The following is a 20,494-nucleotide window of genomic DNA, read 5'->3' as shown; positions in this document are numbered from 1 at the left end:
CACTGGTGGTCCACAGGAGGAGACCGGGTGACTCAAAGAACCTATGTCTAACTTCGTGTTGTATGTACCCCTTGTATTCAGGCTACATGGGAGGGAAGAGGAGGCAAGTAGTGCCTAGAGCAGAAGTTACAGTAACCAGTGCTTTGGAAGCTTTTTATTCTAAGGCTACCACAAGATGTTTTGTGCTGATGGTCACTCCTCAGTCATGAGAAGTGGTAAGAGGGGCCAGGCATTACGTTAGCTCTTAAAAAATATTAATTTGGAGTTGGGTTAAAATTAGCAAGGGGAAGGAGGGAGAAGGAATAAATCATTGGACTCAAGTGATTTGGAAGCAGAATAGTAAATACCTCACTGCTGTAGGAGAGAGGCATACCTAGGCCCTACCAATACAACCCCTTTGTCTCAGGGTAGGGGTGAGGCTGAGTACTGTGAGAGCTGTCAAATAAAACCCTCCGTAAGTTGTGGCCTGGGTCATCCCTTCTGCAGGCTTGAATCTGAGTCAATATGGCTTGTGACTAATGACTTGTCATAATGTCAGCTGCTTTATCGTAACATAATTACACATAGGAGAGATATCATCACCTATTTTTAGGAATTGTCCTTCTGGGAATCACAGTGATGATGGCCTCCAGAAAACCACTTCCAGGCCTGTGATGTAACCCTCCCAAGACAGACTCTCCTCCTGGCAGCCTGCTGGTGCTCCTGGTCACGCCCTTCACTCACATGAGATGTGACTTGCTCACAAGTGCCATTTGCCCCGCAAGACATCTAGTAACTGGGGCGCCTAAGCTGTGGCCCTGCTGGTGGCAGAGCACCCGCCGCTCAGAGCCCTTTCGTATGCTACACTGAGAGAAGACAAAAAAGTCCCTTAATAGCAGCAGTGACTTAAATGAGTGAGGGTCTTCCTGCATCATGGTTTCAGTCTGTTTCAATTGCTTGGTCAACATGTTTTGCTTGTTTGTTTGTTTTGTTTTTTAAGAATGATGGCCTTGATTTATGAAGTGGGAAGGACTCAGGGGAAGCAGGGTGTCCAGGAGCTGCTCAGTCTATACCGGCCTCAACCTCCTTGAGCTCTTGCTACCTTCCGGATGATTCCAAAACCACCACCTCCACATGACTTACTCAGCACTCAGTCTTATTTAGGAGCACGTGGTGGGAAGGATGTAGCCGCAATCACTTTTTTCACTGGACAATTTGTGTGGCCCTTTTGGAGAGGCCATGATCCATAGATGTTTGGTTCAGCACAACTATTGCCTATTCAAGCATGTTTTATTTGTGACCTATATTTTAACCAGTAGACATTGAGAAAATCCTACTACTCTCTGTAAGGTGGGTGGGTCTCCTGCACCAAAAAAAAAAAAAAAAAAAGTGTTTTTGTCTGTTAGTTGAGACAGTGCCTCCTGAAGCTTAGGTTTGGCCCCCAAATCATGGATAACGTTGGACTTCTGTCTCCCTGCTTCTACATCTCCCTGCTTCTATACCCCAAGTGCTGAAACTGTCGTCATGTACCACTGACCCAGTCTGTGTGGGCTAGAACCACACCCAAGGACTTGGTGCATGCTAGCCACCTCTTCTAGCTGACTCCATCCCTAGACCCAGAAAGGTATTATTATTTTCATAATAATAAAATTATTTTTATAATAGTAAAATTGTTAATATATTTATAATATAAAATTATTTTATAATAATAAAATTAATTTTTATAATTATAAAAGGTCCCATTTAGAAAGCCTTCAGTTATTCTCAGTTGTTGGTTACAAATCCTCTGGCATTTCTATAGGTTTTTTAAATTGCTGTTTTTTTTCTTGGGATGAGCAGGCTCAGTGCCCTCCAGGTTGTTGTTGAACTGCTAGGCCTGAAGGACCCTCCCACCTCACTCAGCTTCTCATGTGGCTGGAATGACAGGCCTGGCTTCCTTGGTTGTATTATTCCTCCAGTCTCTCTATTAGTTTCTTGTTGTGACCATAGTACCTGATAGAAGCAACCTAAGGGAGGAGGGAGTTGTTGGGTACAGTTTGAGAGAGTTTTAGTCCACCCTGGCAGGGAAGCTTGGCCGAGTAGCTCAGTTCATTGTAGTCAGACTTTCCTTTTGGGTCTCCAGCTCACAAATAACAAGATGGAGACTTATTACTAATTACAAAAGCTCTGCCATAGCTTAGGCTTGTCCCATTAGCTCTTATAATTTAAATTGACTCATTTTTTTTTTCTTAACCTATGTTCTACTGCATGACTTTTACCTCTCTCCTATTTTGTGTGTCTGACTCATTTCATATCTTGGTGGTATCGTGCATGCCTCAATTCATCTCCTACGTCCTCTCTCTGCCCAGAAATCCTGCCTAGATGTCCTGCCTAGCTATTGACCATTCAGCTCTTTATTAAACTAATCCCAGCAATGTATCTTCACACGTGTATCAGTACCCCAAAACAGGTCACGGTGGTTGTTCACATCGTGGTGGATGGAAGCCAAGAGTGCTGGAACCAAACTGCACCTTCTAAGTTGCCACAGCCTCTTAAAATAGCACCACCAGCTGGGTACTGAGCCTGCAAAGTAGCAGCCCGGAGTGGGATTGGACACTCAGCACACCCTAACCTCACAGTTCTCTGTCCTATGATGCTTCCTTCTCTGCCTGTCGTTTCAGTTCTTCAGGCTGGTTTCACTGTCTTTGAGAGTATTTCTCACCAGTATGCCTCATAAAATATTCAAGAAAACTCTCCCTCTCTCTCTCCCTCTCTCTCTCTCTTCCTCTCTCTCCCTCTCTCTCTCCCTCTCTCTCTCTCTCTTCCTCTCTCTCCCTCTCTTTTTCCCTCCCCCACACCTACATGCTGTCTTACACACACTCGGTTGCACATCTTAGAGATAATTACTGTTAACATTTTCTTTCTTGTCTCAGCTCTGTAGCTGAGAGAGATCTATTTCATCTTAGATAGCTCTTCTAGGCAAGTGTTCTACCCTCAGTATTACCCCTAGCCTCCATTATCTAGGCCAGACTTGATGTTTTTTTAAAGTGTATTGTTTAAATGTACTGGGTTTTTTAAAAACTTTGTTTTGTTTTATTTTGTCTTTAATGTGTATGGCCGGGTGTTCATGTGTGTACAGGTGCCTGGGAGGCCAGAATAGGGAGTCATCCCCTGGAGCTGGAATTAGAGGCTGTTGTAATAGATGCTGGACACTGAAATTCGGGTTGTCTGGAAAATCAGCAAGCACTCTTAACTGCGGAGTCATCTCTCTATCCCAACTTTGTACTCGTAATTGATGAGAGTTACTCACTTCACATCATCTTTGGCCTTTGAGTGACTGTCCTAACAGTGTAGCTCCATAGGCTTTGAGCACAGTGGGTTCTGACGGAAACAGTCCTCGGTTGTGTGTTACGGAAGGAAGGAGAAGGCAGAACTGGTGCATGCTGCAGCTGCAACATAAACTTGATGATGTCACTCACTCTTTGAGAGAACAGTGAGTGGAACACGAGCACTGCAGCACAGGAGAAACACAGAGGCTTTCTGTGATGATAGATGGTGTCTGCAGTACCTAGGGACCTTCTAAGGAACCCATGTTTGTTAGACATGTGTCTGCAGTGCCTGGGGACCTTCTAAGGAACCCATGTTTTTTAGACATGTGTCTGCAGTGCCTGGGGACCTTCTAAGGAACCCATGTTTGTTAGACATGTGTCTGCAGTGCCTGGGGACCTTCTAAGGAACCCATGTTTGGTATGTTGCTTGGAAATTCAACCCAAGGGAAGAAACACCCCTCACCTCACCCCTGCCTTTGCCTGCTGAGTTCTGGGATTAAAAGCATGCACCACCACCACCCGTTGGAAAAGTAATTCTTTTAATAAATGGCTAAATATGGAAAAGAGGTATCCATTGCAATTTCTTTAAAACCCAGACTTGAAATTTGAATCATTGGAAAGCTTTCTTAAAAATCTTGGGTTTTTAAGTGTGTGTGTGTGGGGGGGGGGGGGTCAGTAGACAACCTCGAGTATCATTTGCCTTCTGCCTTGTTTGAGACAAGGTTATTGTTTCCTGCTATGTATACCTGCCTAGCTGGCCCATGACCTTCTGGGAAGTCTCCTTTCCCTGCTTCCCTAACTATAGGAACATGGACTATAGAACCTGATGTCACGTCCACTTTTGCATGGGTTCTGAGGATTCCAACTCTGGCTTTCCTTTTGTCCAGAAGTGTTTTGCCCATGGAGCCATCTCTTAGCCCTTGGAAAGTCTTTTATAAGCATTAGTACATGTGCTCACTCTTGGATCCATTAAGCCGTGTGCAGTAGGTTTAGCAGTTCTAGGAGCCTGAGGATGTAGGTCAGTGGTAGAATGCTTGCCCAGCATGTTCTGTGCTCTAGTTCAGCTCCCAGTGCAGCATAGGAAGTACCCTGGCCATTTTGATGGTTGTAAACAAAACAAAAAACGATCAGTTGTGCTGGTTCATATCTACAGTGTCTGCACTCCAGAAGCTGAGGCAGCAAGATTACAGCTTCCAGCCAGCCTAATGAGATGATATCTCAAGTTTTTGTCTGTTTATTGAGACAGGTTTTCTCTATGTAGCCCTGGTTGTCCTGGGACTTGCTCTGTAGACCAGGCTGGCCTCAAACTTGAGACCCAACTACCTCTGCTGGAATTAAGGATGCATACCACCACTTCCCAGCTCAAAAAAAATTTTTAAGTAAATAACTTGTAAAGAAACAAGGAAACCAGTTAATAGAATTTATTCTATGAAAATAGATTTTATGGACTTTAAAGCAGTAAAGTGAGGTTGCAGGGCTGGCTCAGCTGTTAGGAGCACTTTCTCCTCTTGCAAAGACCCAGGGTCAGGTCCCAGTACCCACATGGCAACCTGTAACTCCAGTTCTTGGGGGTCTCACACCCTCTTCTGGTCTTCACAGGCACTGCATGCATATGGTACACAGCCGTACATGCAGGCGTGCGCACGTGTGTGTGTGTGTGTGTGTGTGTGCGCGCACACACACACACACACACACACACACCTGTTTTTCAAAAGTAATATAACAAATTGAACCTATTATACTAGATCGGTCGCATTCAGGGTGGTATGGCCATAAGCGAACCTATTAACTTTAAAATTTGTATTTATTTACAGTGGGCAGGAGGCATGAATGTGCCTTGCTTGCTCTCTCTCTCTCTCTCTCTCTCTCTCTCTCTCTCTCTCTCTCCCCTCTCTCTCTGTGTGTGTGTGTGTGTGTGTGTGTGTGTGTGAACAGCTGTCAGGAGTTGTCTCTCCTTCCACCAGATAGGTGCTGGGGATCAAATCTGAAGCTTAACAGCAAGCACCTTTACCCACTGAGCCATCTAGTCATGAACTATTTTAAGAAAATAGCTTTGTGTATCTTTAAACTGACCCGGTGCTACTCTCGGCGTTGGGCTGCTTTCTCCAAGAGCAGTGGCTGGTATAGGACATGGCAGGTGAGCACTGCCCTGGTCACAGTCAGCTCTGGTACAGTGGTACTTGGTTCTAGCCACACTTCTTTCAGGACTTGAGCTGTAACCAAATACAATCACCACACAACTTCAGATACATTATTTTCCACATTTGTATCTCAGACAGGGTTTCATCACTATGTGGTGCTGGCTGGACTGATACTTGGTGTGTAGATTAGGCTGGCCTCAAATTCACAGAGGTCTGCCTGCTTCTGCCTCCCAACTGCTGGGATTAAAGTTTATCTCAAAATTTAACACCCCTACATACAACCCAACAAAACAAACCCTTAAAAAATAAACAAAACTGCGCGCACGCACACACACACACACACACACACACACACACACACACACACACACGAGAGCAGAGGAGAAATACAGATACAATAGTAGACTTCAAATCATGTGCTCTCTGGATTGAATATAAGAGGCGTTACTTTTGAACTGAACTAAGTGTCACACACTAGAGTTTAAATCCAAGTGAAAGTTTTTTGTTACAATGGAAAATGGAACATTTCCATTGGAATATGTAAAGAAAATTCAGTGTCTTAGGGTTTCTGTTGCTGTGAAGAGACACCATGACCATAGCAACTCTTATAAAGGAAAATATTTAATTGGAGCTGGCTTACAGTTCAGAAGTTTAGTCTGTTATCATCATGAAGGGACATGGTGGCCTGCAGGCAGATATGGTGCTGGAGAAGGAGATGAGAGTTCTAAATCTACAACAGAAAGTGAACTGTGAGTCACACTGGGTGTAGCTTGAGCATTTAAGACCTCAAAGCCCACCTCTACAGTGACATACTTCCTCCAAGGCCACACCCACCACACAACGACACAGCTCCTGATAGTGCCACTCCTTATGGGCGAGCATTCAAACACATGAGTCTGTGGGGCTGTGCCTATTCAACTACCACACAAACAAAAACCTCGTTTCCCTGCAGGCTTGCTCTGTTTCTTGACTTTGGGACCTACATAGGACCATGCTGTTGAGTTACCGGACAAAACCCAAATCCCTGTAATGCTTTGGTTTATGGTTTGGTGGGGCCACATTCATGGTTACCGTGGAATATATGCAGCCCATGTGCCACAGTTAGGCATGCCTTTGTAGCTTAGGTAATATATATGATACAAGATTGCCATCAATTGTTAGAGCTGGGCGAATTATACCATTCCTCTATGTAAGTTAGAAAAATTTTAAAGAAAAACGTTAAGACCAATTTTATGATTATAGTATCAGTACAGAAAGAATCTAACATTACAGCCTGGGTTCTCCCCCACGAGAGACTCTTGTGGATCAGGGTTGTACAGAGTGTCTCAGGGCCAAAGGCAAACTGTTCACTTTCTCTGTGCCTGCTGGCCAGGTGGTCACTGGTTTTGGGGTGTTCTTGCAACACTCTGGAACCATGGGGAATTGGGCTAGCTGGAAAAGACAGAGTTCATTCTGTGGCTTCGGCTGCTTCTAACCAGCTGAGAGCTAGTAAGCAGGCGTCCATGGGTAAAATGGGTAGCAGGTGGGAGGCTGTGGAGAAGAGTCGGTAGGAGCTCAGTAAAGCAGTCTGTGCTGCGATATTGACTGAGAAAGCTCAAAGGTAGAAATGTGAAGAGAAGAGAAAAGGACTTGTTGAATTAGTGAGTAGATAGATACTCAGGTTTACAGAGGTAGGGAGGACAGTCAAGGTGGCTCCATGGTCCTGATACTGGGAGAAGGGGGCTGCTACTGCTGCTGCTTTATTCCGTTCACATGGTTCTCAGGTCTAGGACTTAGTCTCAGAAGATAAGATTTTAAATTGAGGTACTGGAAACAATGGCTATGCCCTGCTTGATTTGGGTCAGATGGTTGCCTTATTTTGCATGACATGATGGCTAAGTGGGCTCCCCAAGTATGATTTATCTTGGGAGATGATAATTAACTTTTTACAAGATATATGAGTTGACTTTTTTCCAAGATAATTATGTATTATCTTTCCTGTATCTTCCCCAGACCTGATAAAAGGTCTGACACCTTGAGACAGAAAAAGCAAGAAATAGGGGTCAGACTTGGAGAGAGAGAGAGAGAACAATCCCGAAGAACCTGGCAGTTTCCAGAAGTGACTTCAATCACTGCCAGCACCAGGGGAACCATGGGGATCAAATGTTGGAAAAGAAATCCCTCATTGACACTGTTCATTTCGATGAGAAGCCTTTGAGCAACACAGTGAAGCAGAAAGTCCTTTCTTTCACACAGCCTTGGCATTTGGGGTAACATTGATGAATTAGATCATAGAGCATCCTGCTTGAGTTCACTCTCGCTGCTCTGGACACAGCACTAGGAAGTATATAGAAAGTACATTTTGTTTTTAAATAGATTTCACTAACAAAATTACATTTTCCATTAAAAAATGGGGGAAACACAGCAGCTGCTTTGGAGTATGAATATGAAATTTAAAGACCATCAATGATAGAACTGCAGAAAAATGAGTAGAAGTACTTTGAAGAATTTTTGTGTGTCACATGTGAGGAATGGAGGACACCTCATGGGAGGTGGGTCTCTGCTTGCACCATGTGGATCCTGGTCCCAGGGTGGAGCCCACATTATTAATTAGGCTTGGTGGCAACACTTTTATTTGGGGAGCCGTCTCGCTGGCCCTAAAAGAGCTTTTTAATTTAGCAGTGTAGATGTTTTTATCTGATTAAATGAAGTGTAACTGTAACTTTGCCATCCATTAGTTATGTCTGGATGCTTGCTCAGTGGAGGCAGGAAACTGAAAGCTTTACATATTAAGTCAGCTAGGGACCAAGTGCCCAGACATGGCTGCTTCGGGTACATTGTTTGCCTGGTTTATTTCAGGAACAGGTTATTTTCTCTCTGAACTAAACTAATTTATTTTCTTGGCCTGATGTCAGGGACCTTTTGAACATAATGTGGCTTTTCATTGTAATAGGACATTCACCTTTTAATGAACGGCCACATCAAGGCTAATTCCAAGTCTAGTCATTCACTGGGTAGGAAAAGGACTTGAAAACTTTCTCCTGTTCAGTCTGTCCCTATGCAAGAACACCTGTTCACAAGAAATGAGGTTGCCCAAGGCCTGGGAGGAGATAGCCAGCCAGGGGGTCACCATAGAGCAGGAGGTTAGACTGTGAGGATCCCAGGCCAGTCTCCTTGAACTTTTTACACTTGTATCCATGCTAATTGCTTGTTTGGGCTGTAGGCTCCAGAGTTCATTATTATCGCTAGTGTCTAAACAGTAATGATTATGAAGTACTCACTTGAGTACTCAAGTGAGGACCTCAACTTCTCAGTGTTTTTCGCTGCAATATTTCCCAAGTCCAGATGACTGGTACATAAACTAATAGACAATTATCCTTTACCAGCCCAGCCTCGAGGTATAAATGTTTAGGTTTAATTACTGTTCTTGGTCTAGCAAGATAGCTCAGTGGGTGAAGGTGCTTGCCACCAAGCCTGAAGATCCAAGTTTGAGCCCCACAACCTACATGTTGGAAGGAGAGAATAGACTCCCAGCTCCCTCAGGTTATCCTCAGACCTGACCTTCACACTTGCACCGTGAGACATGTGTGGACATGCACATACAAAGCAATGATGCATTTTCTCAGTAAGCTCACACTGGAGGAAAGAGAAGTTCTTAGATCACAGCACCTACTGTTAAATTGTTTTAGTAACTGGCTAGAGGTGTTGTGAGAGTCTTAGTTTGTCAGTGATATTTATTGAAACTCTCTGTGTCAAGAACTTGGGGATAGGATAAAAGGACACAAAATTGGGTGAGTAAGGAAAGAGGTGGATTCAAGAAGAGTTGAGGGGAAAGGGATGGCTGTGTTCAAAACACATTGTACAGAATTCTCAAAGAAGTAGTTAAAAAAAAGAAAGGAGAAAGGGAGAGGCGGGGGGAATTGAGAAGAATGGAATTTAGGCCAACTTTGGAATTATGCAGGGACAACCATATATTGGAGAATGGGGTTGCCATGGTGATGGTGTGACGAAGGAATTCAGCCTCTAATGATTGTACGTATTGTGTCTATCCAGTTATACCGGTCTAGAATACGATGACAGAGAAGGAGAGTTTTTATATAATTAGTTGTTGGTGGAAAGAAAGCTGACACTTGCAGCGTTGGTGCTGGATTTTCCACCTTGGTGATAGCACAGTGGTGACAGCAAGCTTTGTGAGCTCTTTTCTGCTTGCCAGCCATTGCTCCTGATGTCAAGGCACAGGGACGCTCTCTCTGATGACCGTCACAGTGGAAAGTAGTCATAGGACTCCTACACCATGTGTCCCTTTTCTCTGTTGCTGAGGACAGCATGATGGTGCAAAGAGAAGGGTTTTGTTTTGTTGAGACAGGGTCTTACCCTGTAGTTTTAGGCTGTAGATAATGTTATGTAGACAATAGCTTCAGATTTGTGGCAATTGTGCTCCTGTCTCTGAGGACTGAGTACAGTCATGTGCCACCACACTAAGCTAGAGGATCCCATTTAATTTGACTATTACTCTAATTTTAATTGGTATCATATGGGTACAAGCGTGTGGTACCTTGGCATGGGCATAGGTCAGAAGACAGCATTGTGGAGACTGCTATCTCCATGCACCTCCCCCTGAGGCACTGGATTCCGTTCCCCCGACTTGCCGGCACGCACCCCCATCTGCTGGGCCATTCTGGTCCTGTGATCCCCTTTTAAAAAGACAGGAAGAACTTTGGTCACCACCAAGCCTGCCAAAGAAACTGAACTAGTCTCTGTCCCTAGATTGAAAACAAAAACAACAAAGACCTTGTAAAAACAAAGCCTCTAAGACCCTAAGTATGACAGTACTGTTACACAAGGTCAGCAAGAGGTGCACTGTCAGAGTGGTAACAGTTTTGAGAGAGAGAGAGAGAGAGAGAGAGAGAGAGAGAGAGAGAGAGTCAAGAGAGCAAGAGAGCAGCTTTAAAGTCTAGATTTCCTGTTTATTTATTTATAGACATATATGTAATTGTAATTCTAAATTGGTCTAGATAATAAAAACCAGGAATCAGATGTAGAGGAAAATGCTGAGAGATCAGAGAGAAGGAGCAAGCCATGCCACACCTTACCTCCTTAGCATCTCAGCAGACAAGAGAGTGAGTTCCTGTTTCTCCCTGCTTATATCCTATTTCCACCCAGTTACCTCACTTCCTGTCTGTCTCTACAGACCTCCAGACCTCTGTGGTTAGCCAGTGGCAAGCTCCATTATCTGACCCTCAGACAAGCTTTATTAGTACAAGCAAGGTATCTATATATCACTATATATGTACATGTGTGTGCATATATATGCATATATATGTGTGTGTGTGTATACATACATACATGGATTCTTTTGAGACAGGGTTTTTCTGTGTGGCCCTGGTTGTCCTGGAACTCACTCTGTAGACCAGGTGGCCTTGAACTCACAGGGATCGGCCCACCTGCCTCTGTATCCCAAGTCCTGGGATTAAAGGTTAAAATCCAGATTTCTCTTTCTTTTGTTTATTGTGGATTAATAAGGCTTGGGAAAAACAGGCTGAATAGATGTCTATTCAGGGAGAAATAACTTACAACAGAGACAGATGAACACAAGCAGGTTCCTGGTCCCAAGGATGTCTCCAGATGCTCTCTGTCCCTGTCCAGCAAGCAAGAGAGTGCTCCAGGGACCCCTTCCTCAGACCTAGTTCCCCCAGGTCGCATCTGTCCCTGTTCCCACCCCCAATGGGTATGGCCAGTGCAATAGGTGTGAACAGAGTGAATATCTCATTTCCTTCCTTCCTTCCTTCCTTCCTTCCTTCCTTCCTTCCTTCCTTCCGGTTTTTCAAGATAGGTTTTCTCTGTAAAGCTCTGGAGTCTGTCTTGGAACTCATTTTGTAGATCAGGCTGGCCTTGAACTCACAGAGATCCACCTTCCTCTGCTTCCCGAGTGCTGGGATTAAAGGAGAGTGCCACGGCCACCTGGCAATTCTAGATCTCTTAATTCACTAAAAGAGTACTGTGTGCCCCAGTGTGGTAGCGAATGTGTGCAATCCCAGCACTTGGTAGCAGAGGCAGGAGACTCTCTATAGATCCTAAGCTATGCAAGCTTGCATAAGCAAGACTCCATATTAAACATTAAAGAGTATCTGCTTATAATTTTCTAAGTCTAACGCTGCAGGTGGACAATTAGTTTTGGAATCGTGAAGACCCTGAGTTCAGACATGTAAACCCGTCACCATAAGATAGTTGTTGTTGACCTTGAGCATGCAGTGACTTGGAAATTATTTGTTCTGACACTTTCCAGGTCTCTGCCTTACCTGTTTTGCTTGGTTTTTACTTCTGTTTGTCTTTGATTTTCATTTTTTTGCCCAGTCATACTTCTAGAAAAAGCCAAGCTAAAAATGAAAGAGAAACCACACTCAAAAGCATGGCCATACTTAGATACCTAGGTCTTCTTTTTAATTAAAATATAATTACATTATTTCTCCTCTACCCTTTAGTTCTTCCAACCCCTCCCATTTTGTCTTCTCCCTGCCCTCAAATTCATGACCTCTTTTTCTCTCTTAATATATATGTATAAAGCTGGCTGCGATGACACACGCCTAAAATCCTAGCATGTGGAAGTGAAGTCAGGGGGAACAAGCTCTCAGGATTATTCTAGACTACACAGTGAGTTCAAGTATAGACTGAGCTACCTAGCACTCTGCCTCAATAATAATAGTAATAATAGTGAATAAAACTGTTGTTAACAGGATTGGAGGGAAGGGGGAAAAGTGATATAATTGAATTATAATTTAAAGTGTATAAAAAGCAATTAAAATATTAATTAGAACCATGAATGGAAGTTGAAGTAAAAGTGGCAGATGCCTTGCTCACAATTTCTTGTTACTTTTATTGCCACATCTTCTCCATGTGTGATCTTCCTCATAAGGCCCCAAGCCCTAGAAAGCAAACCATGTCTCATACCCAAGAGGGGAAGGTGAGAACTGGCATTTTCATATTTACTTGTTTTTGAGAAAGAGAGTCCTGTTACTTACCTTTGAGTTTGCAGCCCTCCTGTCTCATCTTCCTTAGCACTGGGCCCACAGCATGTGACCTGACACTCTGCAGAGAGCTGGCCTCTACTGAAGGAGGGGTGGCATTCCGTTGAACCAGTGTCCAAGTGCTAAAGTGGCTGGCCCCAAGTTGGGGTCCCGTCCTGCCTCCTCGTCATCATTAAGTGTTGAGTCTGCGTTCACTGGGAAAGCCTGGAGGATCTCAAGCCTGGCCCTTGAGAATGCTTGTGTAGGAACTAGCTGGTGTGACACGCTTACTGTGACAGCAGTGAGGTGTCATGTCCATGTTGTAGCTCTGGAAAATGGCTTTCTGTCTTTTAGAATCCTTTGAGAGGGATGCCCTCAAGTTAAACATACCAAGCTTTGTAGACTCTTTTAAGTTTTACGAAAAATGGGTTTTTGGTTTTTTTTTTTTTGTTTTGTTTTGTTTTGTTTTTCTTTCAGAATTTGGGAATTAGTTAGAGCTGAATTTTCATGCCTATGTTGGGAATGGAGTTCTCACTAAATGGCAGTGTAACATTTTGCATCCCTGTAGGATGGGGACCACTGCCCTTGTGGTCCTTTATATAATAGGGTAGGTTGTTCCAGGCCTGCAGTACTGTTGCCCCTCTCCTTGAGGGAATGCCATTTCCCCAAATCCAACTTCTTGGGTGCTTTGGTTAGCAAGGGGTAGTTTAAAGACGGCTTTTAGACCACCCACCAATCAGCATAGGTTCCTCTTCTTGTGCTCAGCCCACTAGCAGCCCAGGACTGTTGTTATTACCACCCAGTGGGTACATTGTATCAAGCGTGATGTTCAACCTGTTGGGAAGCAGCTAGACAGACTATGGCCTGACCAGAGCTGTTGCTCAGCCACTGCTCCCAGCTCTTGTTTTGTGGCCAGTGTTTTGTGTTTCTCTTCTCTGCTTTCCTGCTTCAGTGAAGGGGTGGGAGTCATGAGGACAGTGGAAGACATTGAACTTGTATTCTAATTCCATGTGTTCTTCCCTCTTGAGTGGCTAGTGTTTCCTGCTGGTTCATCAGACCCACTTACTTGTCCCCTTTGGGGCAGGAAGGAAGTCTGCACTCTGCCCTGTACCAACCAGCTAGCAGGCAGAGTTTCATTCAGTACATGTTTATAGACCTTGCCTTCTGGGCGGGTGGGGGTGGTGTGGTGTGGCTTGTGGATAAAGTCTAGTGCAAGTGTGAAAACTGGGGCAGTATCCCTAGAACCCACATAAAGCAGGTGGGTGTGACAGCCACCTGTGAACCTCAGTACAGTGCCTCGGGGCCAGGTAGTTAGCTTAGACTGGCTGGAAATGGCAAATCCCAGCCTCACTGAGGAGCCCGCCTCAGTAAATAAGTGAAGAATGATTGAAGAGGAACTTGACATCAACTTCCAGCTTCCAAATGAGAGTTCATATGGCCACACACATTCCAACATGCACACACATGCATATACACCGCACACAGAGTCACTTGCAACACAACAAAAACAAGTCTCCCTAACCTTGAACCCTGTAACCTTATACCTTTGAAGTTTGTTTCTCTTGGGCCTCTGGCATAGCTTTCTTGTCCTGGCAGCACACTTTAGAAAACGCAATGTTGGCGATGCCCAGTCGCATGCACCCCCTTCCTTCCTGCACTCCCCCACCCCATCCTTCCTGCCTGATCCTAATCCAGAACTGGGACCACTCTGTCCTTTTGGGTGACAGTTGATGGGAAAAGGTCAGAGCAGATGTCATTCACTACCTCTGCCTTTAGTCTGTCGGAATAAATGCCTAGAAGGCTGAGCATGGGTGTCTCAATAAACCAAGGCTTGCTTATTAAGAAATGGATTTTTTTTTCTGGATGAAATCATAATGTACTGTTTGACAGAAAGATGGAAAGTATGATTCTATCTCTTAAAAACAAATAATCTGCCAGGTGATGGTGTAGGCTTTAATCCCAGCCCTCAGGAGAGGTAGAGGGAGTTCAAGGCCAGCCTGGTCTACAGAGTGAGTTCCAGGACAGCCAGAGCTACACAGAGAAACCCTGTCTTGAAATTCAAACAAAGAATGTGAGCCAGCAGTGGCAAATGCTGCTGTGTAGGGACACTGAGCAGCTGAGGGCTTTTCTAGATCTAATTTTGAAGGCTGAGGTCATGCTCTTCCTAGCATGGATTTGCCACCCAGTTCTAATTGCACAGTTGTTTTGCATATCGGGAGCAGCAGGAGGAGTCTGGTTGCATTGTGCGGGAGCCAGGCTGACTCAATCCAATGTTGCAGACACTCATTGAAACTGAGAATTTTTTTTTTTTTTTTTTAAAACTCCATCAACTAACTTCCTCCCTCATGGCGCCCCCTGCTGGGATCTTGGATTATAAACAAGATGAAAAGGCAAGGATGAAGGGCCACATGGGGTAAAGCAAGGCATCAGGTTCCTTATGAAGTGCAATTGCCCTTGAATTGTCATTGCATGAGTATGGAGTGGTCTTGCACATGTTGTAGTTGGGAGATGGTGTTGCAGGAGGGGACAGATACCAGAGACAGCCAATGGGAGCATCCCATACAATCTTAGGTTAAAGCTGTCAAAAGCAGGCAACTTTCCTTGAGAAGAGTTTATAAGAACAGAGTCTTGGCTCTGGCAGCCTTATTAAGCCAAATTTACCCCCCCTCAATCTCAGTAGGACAATTAAACAATCGTGAGAAGTAGGAAAAGGACTGCACTAGGAAGAAGAGAGATGCAGAGAGAAACCCTCCAAGTCCATTGAGATTAGGTTTGAGTAGAGAGCACGAGGCATACATAACCGTTCATCAGCCCTGGTGAAGGTGTGGTCCTGCATTTGTATTTCCTAGCATGAGACTCCTGGGGGAATTCCAATTTCTTGGTGTTCATCGTTTCAACAGTCAGATGGGGGGGGCACATAAGTGTCTCTGTAGGATACCTGACTCCTGCCTGGACAATTGCAAGGGAGCCTTGGAATTATCTCTACTTTGTGGAAATCAGGCAAGGGTGATAGCCTTCAGCTACCTGATGGGAAGGAGCCCTCAGGAGCCCACTGAGGCTCCTGGAGGAGACTAGCACTAGCTGTCATGCTAGCCATACAGGGAGGGCCCTGAGTGTAACCAGATGTGGAAGCAACCTGCTTTATTATAATCTGGTTGGTTTGATCCAACGATAGTATTGTAAAAGGTAACCTGAGGCTCCCCGGGGAGCCTGAGTACCACTGAGGAAAACTCCTGGGAGGCAGCAAGGGACCTAGTTTTCAGAGGACCCTTGCTGGAGTGACCGGTGTGGACAGAGTAGAGTTAATGAAATACGTGAGTGTGGTTTTAGACTAATCTGTTTTCCCACTGCTTGTGGTGTCTTTAGAGCCCTACTTTACTCACTCATCTAACACATTTTATGAGTCTCGATTATGGGACTAGTTTGGAGTCTGTGGTTGGTGGCCGTGGCAGTAGGCCTGGGGAGGAAGTGAGTTTACTGAGACTTAGCAGCTATGAAGTGAGCTTAGGGAGTATTTAGTGATTGTGACTACAACCTGGGTCTTCACAGTTTTGGCCTCATACCTGCTGTGTAATGCTCACCCTGTCTTCCCAGTGGAGCCTGTAATTAAGCTTTTATTTTCTGACCAAGGTCTTCAAATTAGACATGTGTATAACAACAGTATCATAAAAACAAAGATAAGAGAACATGCTCTCTCTGGCCTTGGGCCGGTCAATCCTTTTCCTTCTTCCTTCTCCCAAAAAGGAGTTGGCACTCTGGATTTTAAAGATAGGATTTGATATGTGATCCTGCTGGAAGAAGTTCATACTTTCTGCCCAGCTAGGAGCTGTTGGTAGAATTTTATAATACAGATCGGTAAAAGCATTTATTAACTCATTCACCTACAGATGCTGATTCCTACCCTGACTCCTAGCCCAGAGAGACCCTGTGGCAGAGGTTAGAAGCCTTCTGAGGGCTTTCCTGTGGCTGCTGACTCGGGAAGGAAAGCTGTGCCCTCTTCTGACAAAGGCATTGAGAGTCTAAACTTGTGACATTTCAATACCGGAACCCTTCCTAAGTAACTGAGCAAATTCTTTGTGTGCTTGGCTGCTTGATTCATTAGTTTTGGTTTTTCGAGGCAGGGTTTCTCTGTGTAGCATAGCTGTTCTGGAACTAGCTCTGTAGACCAGGTTGGCCTCAAACTCACAGAGATACACCTGCTTCTGCCTACTGAGTGCGGGGATTAAAGGCGTGTGCCACCATGCCCAATTCTGAACAGATTCTTAAATTGTAATATGAATGTAATTTTTTAATTATCACCAAGTTTGTAACTTTTTCTTTATTTCTTTCCTGTTCTATCAATAGAGAGCCCCCTAGGCCTTTTACTTTCCTATTTTATGTACTTAGGGGTTATTTGTTCACATTTATTTCATTTATTTTGCTCTGATTTCTGATTTTGCTCTAATACTTGTAAAAACTGAGTACTGCCTGCAGCGTCCACCTCTGGTTGTAGTGTGTAATATAGATGGGAATAAGTACCTGCTAACACTTCTCTTTTAACCATTCCTCAGCTTCTTTCCCCATGGTCCTCACACACCAGTTTCCCTGAAACGTACAGTGATTGGGAAGATCGGCCATTTCCATCCCCTACCATTGTCTGCCAGCTCTGTAGTAAGATAAAGGGGTGAGCATAGGTGAGCGTCACTCTGTAGGGCTGGAGAAACAAGAACGGGTTTGCACAGACCTGAGAAGTTTCACTGCAGCCTTCCTTCCGGAATTCCCTGGTGAACACTGAGAGGGTAGCAGAGCTGGGCGCAGTAGGAGGGAAGAGGTAAGATGACCAGCAGGGTGACAGAGCATCATGGTGGGGGGGGGGGGGGACCCTGGCAGTGTCCAAGAAGGAAGCTATAGCAGGCTGAGGTGTGTGAGCCTTTCTCGTGGTCTACATTCTCCATTTCTGTGGTGTTCATGGGGAGCACTCATGTAGCGGTCAGAGAACACTTGTCAAGAGTCAGTTCTCAGTTTCCACCATGTAGGTTGCAGATGTCAAACTCGGGTTGTACCCACTGAGGCAACTCATCACCCCAGAAAAGATATTTTAACAGCCCTTTCAGAAAATTGTGTGTGTCTTTGGTGCTGCACCGAAGTTGACAAGTGGTAGTTTCTCTTTTTGGATTAATTTCGTGTGTACAAGTGTTTTACTTGCTTGCATGTATGACTGTGCACTGCACGTGTGTAGTGCCTATGGAGGTCAGCAGAGGGCATCAGATCCCTGGCACTGGAGTTAGAGGTTATTATGAGCCTCTAGATGCTGGGAATTTGACCTGGGTCCTGTAGAAGGACAAGTAGGTGCCCTTAACCGCTAGGCCGTCTCTCCAGCCCTCAAGCAGTAGTTTTTTAAAATCTTCATTTCTATATTGTATTTGAAAGCATATGAAACTGAATTCCTTCCTTCCTCCCTCCCTCCCTCCCTTCCTTCTGTCTTCCCATTATAAAAAATGAACCTAAAGCCTCACATACGCTAGACAAGCACTCTATAGTGGACCTATATCCCCAGGCTCCATCTTATTTTGATGTGTGGTCTCATTAAATTGTCTAGTCTGGCCTTGAATCACCTCTGAAGCCCAGGCAGGACTTGAGTTTATGATCCTTTTGCCCAGATTTCCTCAGTAGCTGGGACTACACATCTGTACCATTTGGCCTGGCTCTGTATGAATAACCTTAAAAAGAAGAACCCCTAGAGCTAGAGTTGTAAGTGGCTGGGTGTCTGCTGCGAGCAATAAGTGCTCTTAAACACCGAGGCACCTCTCTAGCCCCGTGAATAATTCCTAATATTCTTTAAAACCACTGACTACTGTAGGATGTTACAGTCATTTTATTGGACTATTGGGCAGTTCAAAGCTTGTAAATGTTGACATGTTACGTTAATGTCATAAAATTACGTGCATCACCATTGTGACCACTCTCATCCCCAAACCTTCATATATGGAGATGTTATAGGCTTATGGAGTTTTACACGCGTTTTCTAAGTTTTGCTTGAGATGTCAAATTTCAGCATTGGAAAAAAAAATACTGGTGTTTTATTGTCCTAAAAGTAACAACTTCACTTGGTTTTCAGGAAATGTCTGCCAGATTCCCAATTGTGAGCATCTCTTGTTGCCAGTCACTGTTACTGGATTTGGATTTCCATGCAGAAAGTAGCTCACAGCTGTTAGCACGTCTTTCCTGAGTCATCTTACCTCATCGTACAACAGGGGTGTTCAGAAAAAAAAAAAAAATGACACCAGAGTCTTCATATCTAAACTTTAGTAATTTTTACTGCTTTAACAGCACATGACAAGGACACTCCATGACTGTCCATACTGCTCTGTGCCCATGCTTCCAGTCAGGCAGAGGTGCCTGTAGTCAGAGCCACTGTTGATTTGCACAGCCTTTGCAAATATCTACAAGCGGAAAGCATCTTGACATTACAAGGAAAATAGCTTCATCTCTGTAGACTCTCCAAAGGATCTTGGGGACCCTGAGTATCTTCAGGTCACGCTGAGCACTGTGGGAATTCATGGTCAAGAGTAAGATTTGGTGTGTGAGTTTGGGTCTTGCTTCTGCTTCTTAGTAGATGTGACTTTGGAAGGTTCCTCGCTCGGCCTTACTGTGACTGTTGCCTGTCGTTAAATGGGTATGATAATAAGCACTTCCCTAAATGAGTTGATCTGTCCAATAGGTAGTCAACAGTGGGTTAGGTAGTGCTCCATACTCAGGTGTTTGGTCAGGTGGTTGGTTGATTGCTCGCCCTAAAAGAGTCTTCTTCTTCTAGCCTTCTAGAATGACATCCATCATTGTGACTGTTCCTGTATAGTACTGGTATAATGGTAAGACACATCATAACTGCCTTACAACTTAGGTCCTAGATGGTGTGTGAGCTAACAGCTTGGCAGAGCTTGGTCTGTTTGACTCCAACTCTTCCCTCTTGAGTCCAGACTGGGAAGGAATAGAGAGGAGAGACAGGAACCGTGGAGCAGGGAAAATGTGTTGGGACATTAGCATAGAAGTGCTGAGAGGCTCTCCAAGGGCAAGGGTGATGGCAGGACCTTCGCTTCTCACACAGTAGTGTTCCTGACACTTGTGTGAATGTTGTGTCATGGTTGAGGTACATATGATATATGACGGAAGTGCCCCTCTAGGGTATAACCATTGTTTGGAGCATTATCACAAAGCTCATTAGTTCACACTTGACTAATGTTGAACTCGTTACTCTTAAGAGGTACCTCTTAATAGATGACCTGTCCAGCCAGTGGGCTCTGGAAGCAGGCTCTCCAGGGAAAATCCTGACTCTGGCATGGACTATTGGTACAGCTATACCCCTTCTGAGTGTGCATTTGGTCTCTATAAAGTGGGACTGCCCATATTTACTGAGAGTGTTGTGTTAAACCAAATAGTGTACGGTAGGCAGCCAAATGCCTTCCTTGTACTCATTTTTTTTTCCTTAAACCTCATCTCTTTGTTTATAAAAGGCCCCCAAATACTATTCAAACATTGTAATCATTGCCTTCCTTTATTAAAAACAGTGTTTAGGGGAAAAGTAAACACAGCACTGGGTTGTTGATGCCATTTCTCCAGGAACTTCTACCGAAGTCTTCATAAGACTGTAACCTCTCCCCTTTCTGGGAACTGGGGTATCTCGTCTGCAGAACTGCCTGTTTGCTGACTCTGCCTGTAGGTAAGCCAGTTACTGTTCTGTCTTTGAGTCCTAGCCCAGCTTAGCCGGTTCATGCTGGCTGCCCACTGTGAAGAATCAGGGTAACCGGCATGAAAGCAGCTGGTGGCTACCTCCTCCTCAGACCCCATGCCTCCCCATGCTCTGCTTGCTTTTCTTAGAATGCTCATTTCCAGAATTCACCTTTATTGTTTCTCCAGTGACAGTATCTCCATTTCCCCATCTCCATATCACTTTGAGTGAGATTCAGAGAGCCTTATGGTTGCTAATGAATCTATTCTATAACTTTCCCAGAACGGCCTCTCGATTAAAGAATTTACTACTGACATAAAAGGAATGCAGCCACCCAGATTTCTTGTACACTTTCCCAGGTGGAAGGCCACCCCATCT

General features: G+C 44.5%; 1 protein-coding gene across 2 annotated transcripts in view; it reads left to right on the top strand.

Annotated features, from left to right (window-relative positions):
• The window catches only part of Igf2bp2 (insulin like growth factor 2 mRNA binding protein 2), a 105,015-nt gene that overhangs the window by 42,864 nt on the left and 41,657 nt on the right, over nucleotides 1-20,494 (top strand). The gene's annotated exons all lie outside the window — the stretch shown is intronic.

Source organism: Phodopus roborovskii, unplaced genomic scaffold (genome assembly GCF_943737965.1).
Source record: "Phodopus roborovskii unplaced genomic scaffold, PHOROB, whole genome shotgun sequence".
In the NCBI taxonomy this organism is placed as follows: Eukaryota; Metazoa; Chordata; class Mammalia; order Rodentia; family Cricetidae; genus Phodopus; species Phodopus roborovskii.
The sequence above is the reverse complement of the archived record's forward strand: the minus strand, read 5'-3'. Positions and strand labels throughout refer to the sequence as shown.